The 12,028-nt window shown below is 44.3% G+C and overlaps 1 long non-coding RNA gene across 1 annotated transcript; it reads right to left on the bottom strand.

Moving 5' to 3' along the window:
- Positions 1–2,310: 2,310 nt before the first annotated feature.
- LOC308672959 lies at positions 2,311–11,466 on the bottom strand. Its single transcript, XR_014027545.1, has 4 exons — positions 11,295–11,466; positions 8,353–8,682; positions 6,490–6,660; positions 2,311–2,690 (listed from the first exon to the last, which is right to left on the bottom strand). It is a non-coding gene; the product is annotated as an uncharacterized lncRNA (long non-coding RNA).
- Between the last annotated feature and the right edge of the window lie 562 nt (positions 11,467–12,028).

Here is a 12,028-nt window from a genome sequence, read left to right as displayed (position 1 = left end):
ATCTAAGTCTAAGGGTTATTGCTATTGCTATTCTGTTGTCTGTAGGCTGCTAGAGCTGCCTTTAGGCAAGAAGGGCAGCATATAAGTTGTTAAGTATTGGCTGACTGCGTGGAGACATGAACGAGACAGGGAAGTACGTAGATCCGTTTATTGATTACAAGATGGAATGCTGTGCACGCCCCCCGGGGCTCCTTTTATATTGCCGATGTCCCCTTAAGCTAACCAACCCGGTTGCTCTATTTTCCCGCTGGACAGGTTAATCAATCAGGGCACCTGCCAGGTACCACCTGGTGTTGAGGTGGCTGCACTCACCTGACGACCTACGTACATAACACCCCTTCCCCCACAACGAGAACAAAACTGCGGTTGAAAATTCCCTAGTCATCATTTCCACCCATCACCACCATAAGACCTCACAAAGTCCCTGAGATATGCCGGGGTTTTGTGTGTCCTGGCCGAACGTCTTCCAGGCCGATTCCCGGCCCCTGGTTCATTCTCACTGTTTAGATTACACTCTCCTTCCCCAGCAATGTTGGCAAAGTCTAAGTGTTATTGCTATTGCTATTCTGTTGTCTGTAGGCCGCTAGAGCTGCCTTTAGGGAAGAAGGCAGCATATAAGTTGAATAAACAACCAAGCTTTTTAGGCTTCCCAGTTAAACCAGACAGGATACACAACTCGGCGATCTAATCCTACTTTCTTATAAAAAGCTATATTGACAGAATCAGCCCAACCAAAGAATTCCCAAGACTGTCCCCACCCACCCAGACAGACAAGACATCAGAATATAAAGTGACAGCAAACCCCACTCCTTACTAGCACTGACGATGTTACTAGTTAGGGTAATGAAACGTTTGCAAGTTCAGGGAGCATCAAGGACCCCACAGTTTTTTTCCTCCTCCTCCTCCTCCTCCTCCTCCTCCTCCTCCTCCTCCTCCTCCTCCTCCTCCTCCTCCTCCTCCTCCTCCTCCTCTTGGCAAACCCCACTCCTTACTAGCACTGACAATGTTACTAATGAGGTTAATGAAATGTTTGCAAGCAAACCAGCATGCGCAGAGAGCACCAAGGGGCCCTCATTGACAGAATCTTCCGAGTCTAGAAGTCCAATTCTTACTCCCCCGCACACAGGGAATGAGACAACTTTCCTTTGGCATCCTTTCTGTAATGATTCTTTTCCATCATTTCTTTGAGGGAAGTGTAACTTTTGACCTGCAATGAGTTGTCCCAAGGCAAGATGACAGTGGTGAGTTGGCTGTGGTGACTTGGCTGTGTTGAGTTGCCCACGGCAAATGATCATTGACACCACCACCCCGACACACACACACACACACGCACACACACACACACACACACACTGTTACCTTTGTAGACTGAGCAACTAGGGTGGGTCTCTTCTGAGCCTTTTGCCCAGCCCATTATCCAGCCGTGGGCTCTGCTGTCTCTTACCAGATTCTTTTCTTGGCAGAAGCTCTTAGCCAGGTCTCCCAAGGTTTTGCCCACATGCATTTATCAGCTGTTACAGAGTGATGTGAAGAAGAAACTGCAAAAAAATTCTTCTTCACATCATTCCTTCTGTCCACTAGATCTAACCCTAACCCTAACCCCATTTGGAAGCCTGCTTTAAACTGAGTTACAAATGGCAGCGTGTCACAGCAAACCACAATAGGGGAGGCAGGAGCCTTTTAATCTGGACCAGTTCTGGGTTAAGCCAAAGACTTAACCATCAGCCATAATGCTTGGAGTGCGATTTTTATTTCCATTTCTACTCTGGGAGTGGTAGGGCTGGACTAGGTGACCTCATGGGTCCCTTCCAAATGTTCCCATTTAGGATTTTCTGCTTTTGGAAGGGGGATTCCTGCACTGAATAGGGGGGGGTGGTCTAGATGACCTCACATGTCCCTTCCAGCCCTTGTATTCCAGGATCTCTTAAGAACAATTTCGTAATCTACAAAGTACATCTGATGTAATATGCAATTTTAATTGGAAAATAACATTCATAGACTATAATTTAACACATGGATTTGTTACACCCAAAATTTGGCTCCCCCCTCCATAGACATAGTCTGTATCTCAGTTTTATGGAAGATTGGGTTTATTTGTTTGTTTATTACATGCACATGCTGCCTGACTCCCAATGAGTCTGAGTTTGTTACTAACGTAACAGCTGCAGTGATTCACTTAACAACTGTGGCAAGGAAGGTTGTAAAATGGGGTGAAACTCACTTAAGAAATGTCTATGTCATGGTTCCAACAGATGAAACTCTTCAAAGAACTTCGAGGCATTGTTTATATTAGAGAATCTTTATTCGAGTAGCATAGCATCAGCATGTACATAGGCGAAGCCAAAATCTGAATTCCCCTCCCCTGAACACAAAGTATCAAGTGCAATTAACAGTCATAAATCACATTCTCCAATTAGTTTGAACTGCAGGCTTTCCCTCCAGTTTTCCAACCCGCCATTTCTTATCATGTCTTATTTCAAAAAACCTTGGTTCTCACACTGGTACAATATTGTTATGTCTAACTCTTATGTACATTCCTCTCCCCCCACCCACCCCCCAGTATCATCTAATTCTAACTCTAAGAGTAAACCATAAGGAGGAAAATGGCTGCATCTCCATCTGTTGTCAAAGCAAGAATATCCAACATTAGCAGCGTTGACATCCGCCCCCCCTTGCGAAAAGAACAGATCCTGTAATGGAAACAAAAGCATATGTTAGGGACTGTCTTTCAGTTTGTTAGAGTGTTTCCTATAGAACTTTTTGATGGGTATGTCAGCTTTCAAATCGCTAGATTTCACCCAAGTGGCTTCAGACAGCGAGTATCTCTTCCATTATACTAGGTACTGCAGTTTCCCTTTAAAAATTCTAGAATCAAGAATACGCTTTACTTCAAAGTGAGTCTGACCTGCCACTATGAGAGGTTTGGGGGCCTTCGTAGGGGGAGGTCTTAAAGTAGAGCCCCAAAAAGTTTTCAACAAGCTGCAATGGAAGACAAGGAGTACTCTCCCTAAAACCCTAGGGAGTTTTAATTCTACTGTGACCGGGTTGATGATCTTTACGATGGGGAAAGGGCCCAAGAATTTCAGTCCTAATTTCTTGCTGGGTAATTTGAAGTGTAAATATTTAGTTGACAGATAAACCTGTTCCCCAAGTTGGAATGTTCTTTGGGGAGCCCTCTTCTTATCAGCTTGCTTGTTATAGATCTCAGAAGTCTTTTTTTAAAGCAGTTTTTGTGCCTCTCCAAACTTCTTCCCACCCCCTCACCCATTGACCAAGTGTCTGGGAAGCGGAGGGCACCTGAGGGTAGTCAGGTATTGGGTTGAACTCTTTTCATGTGGCTACTCTGAAAGATGTGAAGCCGGTGCTGCTGTGAACAGAGTTATTGTAATCCAATTAATTTAAGAAGGCTCCTCCAAAGCTTAGCTGTGAACTGCACCCCCCTGTCCAAAATTATTCGTTTAGGGGCACCATGCAGCCGGTAGATATGTTTCAAGAACAATGTAGTCAGCCGTTGGGCTGATGGGACCCCTTTGCAGGTGATGAAGTGAGCCTGCTTTGAAAACAGGTCTATCACAGTCCAGATGACTGTATTTCCTCTACTTTCAGGTAGGTCTCCTATAAAGTCCATAGCAATTTCTTCCCGTGGTTGAGAAGGGTCTGCCACCAGCTGCAATAACCCAGGGGCTTTCTCTGGAATTCTTTTCATGGTGGCACATACAGCACAACTCCTGGTATACTTTTCTATATTCCATTTTAATCCTGGCCACCAAAACTGCCGGCGGATGAGATGTAGAGTTTTTAAATATCCAAAGTGTCATGGCTGTGTTAGAGAGCACTAAGATGGAGGGCTTCTGACAAGTACAATTCCCCCCCCACCCTTGTAAGCCAAACCATCCCTGCATGTTAGGGAGGCTTGATTGTCTTTGAACCACTGATCGGTGAGGAGCTCTTGTTTTATTTTCTTTGCCCCAGGTCATCAGGATTAGGGGACCTGCAAGGCTTGAGTTGAGCAGCAGTTTGCGGATTGGAGATAATTGCCTCGTTAACCTCTTTGTGTCGGCTTTTGTACTGGGGTAGTCTGGATAGAGCATCAGCTAGGAAGTTTTTCCCTCCCAGTATGTACTTTAGAGTGAAGTTAAAACAGTTAAAGTACTGTGCCCAACACATCTGTTTTGGGGATAACTTGCGGGGAATTTTCAGTGCTTCTAGATTTTAGGGATCTGTCCATACTTCAAAAGGCACCTTGCTCCCTTCTAGATAGTGTCTCCAGTTTAAGAGAGCCCACCTGATTGTGAAAGTCTCCTTTTCCCAGATTGCCCACCTCCTCTCGCTTTCAGTAATTTTTTTCGAGGTCTGGGCACAGGGTTGCAAGGCTCCACTTTGGTTCTTTTGCAGTAATACAGCTCCTACGGCCACATTGCTGGTGTTGGCTTGAATTACGAAGGGCTCCCCTGGGCAGGGGTGCTTTAGGACCAGTTCAACAGGAAATAGTCTTTTTAAATTCTGAAAAATGGGGGTTGGCCCAGGCGTGGTTTCCCTCCTCCTCTGCCTGATTTCAGTAGTTCTGTAAGGGGTAGGGCAATCTCGGCAAAGGAGGGGATGAATTGACGGTAGAAGTTGGCAAAACCTAGGAAGCTCTGGAGCTGTTTGCGAGTCTTTGGGGGCTTCCATTCAATTATAGTTTTCACTTTGTGTGGGTCCATTTCAATCCCCTCATTGGAAATTCTGTAGCCAAGATAATCTAATCGGGTTTGGTGAAATTCACATTTTGATAATTTGACATAAACTTGGCATTCAATAGTTTCTTTAATGCTTCTCTCGCCAGCTTTATATGATCATTCATATTCGTGCTGTATATCAGGATGTCATCAAGATACACTAGAACCCCTTTGTACAAATGATCATGTAGGACCTCATTAATCAACTGCATGAATACGGCTGGGGGCCCCTGCAGCCCAAATGGCATGACTTTGAACTGGTAGCTCCCCAAGGGGCAGTTGAAGGCGGTTTTCCACTCATCCCCCTCCTATATTCTCACCCGGTAATATGCTTCTCTCAGGTCTAATTTAGTGAAGACGCTCCCCTTAGCCAGGTGGGTTAATAAGTCCTTCAAGGACGGCTGGCTGAGGAATTCTAGGAATTGAAGTCCACAAGTCTTAAACTTGCCAAGTTTGAAGACCCCTGGTCTAACTACCTGGCTTGGCCATCTGGCTTGGGGCTCAAGCCAGTAGTATTTTATTTGTATAGTTCTATTTTTTAATATTGTAAAAAAATACTCTGTGGTAAGTTACTCTGTGGTAAGATAGGCGGCCAATAAATTGAACAAATAAATAAAATAAATCAAGAAATGATATTCAAAGGCTGGATTTGTTCATCAGAAAAGGGACTCACTACACTCCTTCTTTCTGCCAACCTAGCAGTTCGAAAGCACGTAAAAATGCAAGTAGAAAAATAGGGACCACTCCGGTGGGAAGGTAACAGCGTTCCGTGCGCCTTTGGCGTCTAGTCATGCCGGCCACATGACCACGGAGACGTCCTTGGACAAGCGCTGGCTCTTCGGCTTTGAAACGGAGATGAGCACCGGCCCCTAGAGTCGGAAACGACTAGCACGCAAGTGCGGGGGAACCTTTACCTTTACCTTTACACTCCTTCTGGGGGCTGGACTAGAAGACCTCCATCGTCCCTTCCAGATTCTATTCTATTCTATTCTATTCTATTCTATTCTATTCTATTCTATTCTATTCTATTCTATTCTATTCTATTCTATTCTATTCTATTCTTATTCCTATTCCTATTCCTATTCCTATTCTTATTCTATATTCCATTCCATTCCATTCTATATTCTATTCTGTTCTGTTCTGTTCTGTTCTGTTCTGTTCTAAAGATTCTTGTCTATGGAGATTCTCAGTCACCCAGGTCTTAGTTGTTCCAAAGATGCTTTTTCACGAGGCAACTGGACGTCCTTTTTTTCTCTTTGAAGACATTTCACTTCTCATGCAAGAAGCTTCTTCAGATCTGCCTGGATGGTGTGGAATGGAAGGATTTATACTCATGGTCATTTGCCTTCTTTTAGAGTCAGTCAGAGCTGAAGAAGTGAAACGTCTTCAAAGGAAAAACAAGAAAGTCCAGTTGCCTCCTGAAGAAGCATCTTTGGGATATCAAGATTCTTCTCCTACTTGACTCAATATCATGGAAAGAGACCTGATCAAGGAGAGATTCAACCTAGAAATAAGGAGAATTTCTTGACAAGGAGAGCAATCAACCAATAGAACAGACTGCCTTCAGATGTTGTGGGAGCTTCTACACTGGAAGCTTTCAAGAAGAGACTGGACTGCCATCTGTCAGAGATGGTGTAGGGTCTCCTACTTGGGCAGGGGGTTGGACTAGATGACCTTCAAGGTCCCTTCCAAGTCTGTTATTCTGATTATTCTCTTCTCCTCATTCTGAGGATGAAAAGTCTGAAAGGACAGCTGTGGAAGAAGGTCCCACCTTTATTCTTCCTATTCAATCTCCACATCATGGCACCCAGGAGCAGCAAGAAGACAAGTTTGCCCATGGCTACTACAACCACCACAGGGATTACAATTTCGTCCCCGGTATTTTCTTGGGGTGAACCTGGTTGTCTGTCGTCACCATTGACCTCGATGTTCTTCTCACGTCCTGCTTAAACAAGAGACATGAAATGAGTTGGTAATAATGGACAGCCTCGGAAGAGAACTCCATCTACTGGTAGTCCTTGACGTACGACCACAATGGAGCCCAAAATTTCTGTTGCCGACCAACAGAAGTGAATTTCCCCCCATTTTATGACCTTTCTTCCAACAGTTGTTAAGTGAATCGCTGCAGTTGTTAGTAATATGGTTGTTAAGTGAAACTGGCTTCTCCCTTGACTTTGCTTGTCAGAAGTTCACAAAAGGGGATCCCATGATCCTGGGATACAGCGACTGTCATAAATATGAGTCAGTTGCCAAGCCTTTGAATTTTGATCATGTGACCAGAATGGTTGTGTGAAGAAAAAAAGTCACTTTTTTCAATACCATTGTAACTTTGAGCAGTCCCTAAATGAATTGTAGTAAGTCGAGGACTATCTGTACTCCTTGCTCCAGAGATACTCTTAGAATAGTCAACATCTGGGGGAGTGGGAGGGGGGGAGAAGGGAGAAAAAAAATACTATTGCATCATTTGCACAATATCACAACACACATGATATCATTGTGATTTCTAGTGCCCCACAATTTCTAGAAGAACCCACAATGACCTGCTAAGCCACAAACTGTGGGTTATTCCTATAGAAAGGGGAGAAAAGTGTTGTATTTACCAAGGATTGTCACATTAGTTCCTTTCCCCTGGCCATATCTATCAACTTCACAGGTATAGTTTCCAGAGTCCTCCTTTTTGATGTTCCGCAAGAACAGAGAAGCTCGGTCTATCAGAACATCAGTTCCGTGTGTCATTAAGGTCTTCTGTCCATCAGAGGCAGTCTTATACCATGACACATTATGGAGGTGTTTGGTTTCGTTCCCCTGGACTCTACAGTCCATGGTAAGGTTTGCCCCTTCTGTGGCCTGGATGGAAGGTGGTGACTGGATCACCAAGAGTTTTGCAGCTGTGGGGGGGGGGGGAAGACAATAATTTCAACAACCTTGATGTTCAACTCAATCAAGGGTCAAAGAAAGACTAAAGGAGAAGGTTGGGTTGACACAGGCTGCATTCATGGGACACCTCCATCTGCAGATTTGAGTTGGACATGCGAGGATACAAGACGACATACATGAAGTGATTAGTTCAAAGCTACCCACTGAAATCCATGGCCAAGCTTGGTCAGCCTCCATCTGACTGGATAGTGGGGAATGGAAGGATTTATATTCCTTGTAGACCGCTGGTCAGTTGCATCCTTTGAGAGAGTACTTGAGGCCACTGGGAGGTTTACCTGTGTCCTCAGGGTCCACACACATTTGCACTACTCAGGTGACCCTGAGCACACAGACAAACCTCCCAGTGGCCTCAACGACTCTCTAAAAGAAGGCAAACGACCAGCAAAGTCAATGGGGAAGTCATTTTCATTTACTAACCATGTCACTAAATTAATAACTGCAATGATTCACTTAACACCATTGGCAACAAAAGTAATCAAATGGGACTAAACTCTTTAACAAATGTCTCACACATTGCGCAAATAAGTCATACCAGTTGTGCAGGACTAATTAGACACTCTGAAAGCCACCTGAATTGCTACATTTTCATAGAATGGACAACAGCAAAAGAATTCAAGGTTCCCTAGCATGAATGAATGAATGAATGAATGAATGAATGAATGAATGAATGAATGAATGAATGAATAGGCATATTTACCCCAGATTGCCACAATTGTGTTCCCCGATTGCGAATGTCCTGAATCGCCAAATTCACAGTGATAGATTCCAGAATCATCAATAACAGTTGATTTAAGAGTTAAGGTGCTAGATTTGTTAATTTTATGCGTAGTTACAAAAATCCGTTTTGAATTTTTAATATTGTCTTTTTCCCCCATCTTCTTCCAGGTTACAAACCACTTTGAAGAAACATTGCCTTCCATGTTACAATTCAACGTCACGTCTGATCCTTCTGACACATTCAAAAAAAGTGGCGTCTGAATCACGGAAAAGGATGGAAAGCTTGTCGATGGATGAGTCCCTGCGGAAACTGGATAGCAAACAGAATTTAGAACAGAATAATGCTGGAAGAGACCTATGGATGTTCATCTCCATAATGGAAGAATGGAAGGAAAAACTGATGAATGAATGAATGAATGAACCTTTATTGTCAAAGTACAACCAAGTATACATTGAGATTGACTGAGCCTCCCTTCGTGCTCCCACCCCCCAACTCACAGTGACAACAAACCCTCCATCTTGTTACACATGCCAGACTAACTGCTTTAATCAACGAAAAGAACACATCCAGTTTTATTTCTATCTGGAGACTGCTTCTAGACCAGGGGTGTCAAAGTCGCCACATCATGTGACGTGTCATGATGTATCACAACTTTTTCTACACTCAATTTGCCAGCAAATTTGGAAAACTCAACAGTGGCCACAGGATTGGAAAAGATCAGTTTACATTCTAATTCCAAAGAAAGGCAGTGCCAAAGAATGTTCAAACTATCACACCATTGCACTCATTTCTCATGCTAGTAAAGTTATGCTTAAAATCCTACAAGCTAGACTTCAGCAGTATGTGGATCGAGAACTACCAGAAGTACAGGGAGGATTTCGAAGAGGCAGAGGAACTAGAGATCAAATTGCCAACATACGCTGGATCATGGAGAAAGCTAGGGAGTTCCAGAAAAACATCTACTTCTGCTTCATTGACTATGCTAAAGCCTTTGATTGTGTGGATCATAACAAACTGTGGCAAGTTCTTAAAGAGATGGGAGTACCAGACCATCTTATTTGTCTCTTGAGAAACCTATATGCGGGTCAAGAAGCAACAGTGAGAACTGGACACGGAACCACTGATTGGTTCAAAATTGGGAAAGGAGTCCGGCAAGGCTGTATACTGTCGCCCTGCCTATTTAACTTATATGCAGAGCACATCATGAGAAAGGCAGGGCTAGATGAATCAAAAGTTGGAATTAAGATTGCCGGAAGAAATATCAACAACCTAAGATATGCAGATGATACCACTCTAATGGCAGAAAGTGAAGAGGAACTAAAGAGCCTCTTGTTGCGGGTGAAGAAGGAGAGTGCAAACACTGGGTTGAAACTAAATATTAAGAAAATGAAGATCATGGCATCCAGCCCTCTCAATTCCTGGCAAATAGATGGAGAAGAAATGGAGGTAGTGACAGATTTTGTTTTCCTGGGCTCCAAGATTACCGCAGATGGGGACTGCAGCCAAGAAATTAAAAGACGCTTGCTCCTGGGGAGGAAAGCCATGGCAAATCTAGACAACACACTAAAAAGCAGAGACATCACCCTGTCAACAAAAGTGCGTATAGTCAAGGCTATGGTCTTCCCAGTTGCAATGTATGGCAGTGAAAGTTGGACCATAAGAAAGGCTGAGCGCCAAAAAATTGAGGTCTTTGAACTGTGGTGCTGGAGAAGACTCCCGCGAGTCCCGTGGACTGCAAGGCGATCAAACTGGTCAGTCCTAGAGGAGATCAACCCTGACTGCTCTTTAGAAGGCCAGATCCTGAAGCTAAAACTCAAATACTTTGGCCACCTAATGAGAAGGAAGGACTCACTGGAGAAGAGCCTAATGCTGGGAAAGATTGAGGGCAATAGAAGAAGGGGATGACAGAGAAGGAGGTAGCTGGATGGAGTCACAGTAGGCATGAGCTTAAATGGACTCCAGAAGATGGTAGAGGACAGGAACGCCTGGAGGAACATTGTCCATAGGGTCGCGATGGGTCAGACATGACTTCACAAATAACAACAAAGTTTAATGAAGAGAAGGGTGAGGGGGTGACATGATAGCAGTATTCCAATATCTCAGGGGCTACCACAAAGAAGAGGGAATCAAGCTATTCTCCAAAGCGCCTGAAAGCAGGACAAGAAGCAACGGATGGAAACTAGTCAAGGAGAGAAGCAACCTAGAACTAAGGAGAAACTTCCTGACAGTTAGAACAATTAACCAGTGGAACAATTTGCCTCCAGAAGTAGTGAATGCTCCAACACTGGAAGTTTTTAAGAAGAGACTGGACAGCCATTTGCCTGAAATGGTATAGGGTTTCCTGCCCGAGCAGGGGGTTGGACTAGATGACCTCCAAGGTCCCTTCCAAGGGCTGAAAAAGAGTGACTGGCCCAAAATCATGCACCTGCTTTTCTCCCAAAGCAGGACTAGAACTCACGGTGTGCTGGATTGTAGCCTGGTGCCTTCACCGCTACACCAACCTGTCCTATTTTTGCCAATTGGCCAAACCCAACCAGAACTCCTTCAGGTCTTCTATTTTCTGTCCAGAGATCAGAGATCTCCAACCTTGGGAACGTTAAGACTTCTGGACTAAGATTGGAGAGTCCTACTCAAAATGCCCAAGGTTGGAGACCTCTGCTTAAGGAGTTCTGGGAGCTGAAGTCTAGAAGTCTTAAAGTAGGTTGGACACCCCAGCTCAAGATTATGGCCTGCCGTGCTTTTAAAGTTATTTCTCGTGTCCTGTCCTTCAACGGAGAGAGCATTCACCAAGTCACTGACCCCTTCTCTGAGTAGAAACAACACAGCCCAGTAATGTGATTTGCCACCTTCCTTCCCTGTCATAGCTACTAGAGCCATGTTGGATTTTTAGCGGCATCTTCCGGAAGTCCAAGAAAACTTACCTATGGAGAGGAAAGGCAAGAAGAGAACAATTCTGACCAGCTGGAGGCTCATGTTGTCTCATGCAGTGGAGATAATCTGCCTGCTGTGGACTTCAGCTCCACCATCGGGTCCAGATTGTGGGGAGAACCTGGCTAAGGAGGATTTATTCTCAAACGTCTCCTTGGATCAGAAGAGGCTGCTCTCACTCTGAATGATCAAGCCCTCCCTGTCACGATCTGTCTTGCCCCTCCCCTTCTCTGCTTCTAGTTCCTTTTTTCTTCTTCTTTTCACTTTATCTTATCCTGTTTACTGTTCCCTTTTCTGAATATTCTCTGAATATTCTGAATATATATGTTGGAGACTGTTCTGCATAAACTGGGTTAAAGTAGCTGCATCTGAGCAAGATCAGAATAACCAAGGTGGTAAGAATCTCCTTCTTCTCCAGAAAAGGGATGTTAACTCTCCTGCAAACCGTGGGCTTAAGAGGTCCTAACCACAGATAATCTTGCCCCAAGGTAGAAGGTGGGGGGTGTCAATCTATTCTCCAAAGCACCTGAAGGCAAGACAAGAAGCAATGGAAGGAAACTAATCAAGGAGAGAATCAACCTAGAAGAAATTCCTGACAGTGAGAATGATTAATCAGTGGAACAGCTTGCCTTCAGATGTCGTGGGTGCTCCATCAATGGAGGTTTTCAAGAAGAGACTGGACAACCGTTTGTCTGGAATGGTATAGGGTCTCCTGCTTGTCCAGGGG

This window comes from Vipera berus, assembly GCF_964194415.1.
Source record: "Vipera berus genome assembly, chromosome: 10".
NCBI classification, from domain to species: Eukaryota; Metazoa; Chordata; class Lepidosauria; order Squamata; family Viperidae; genus Vipera; species Vipera berus.
This window is presented reverse-complemented; position numbering and strand designations above follow the sequence as displayed.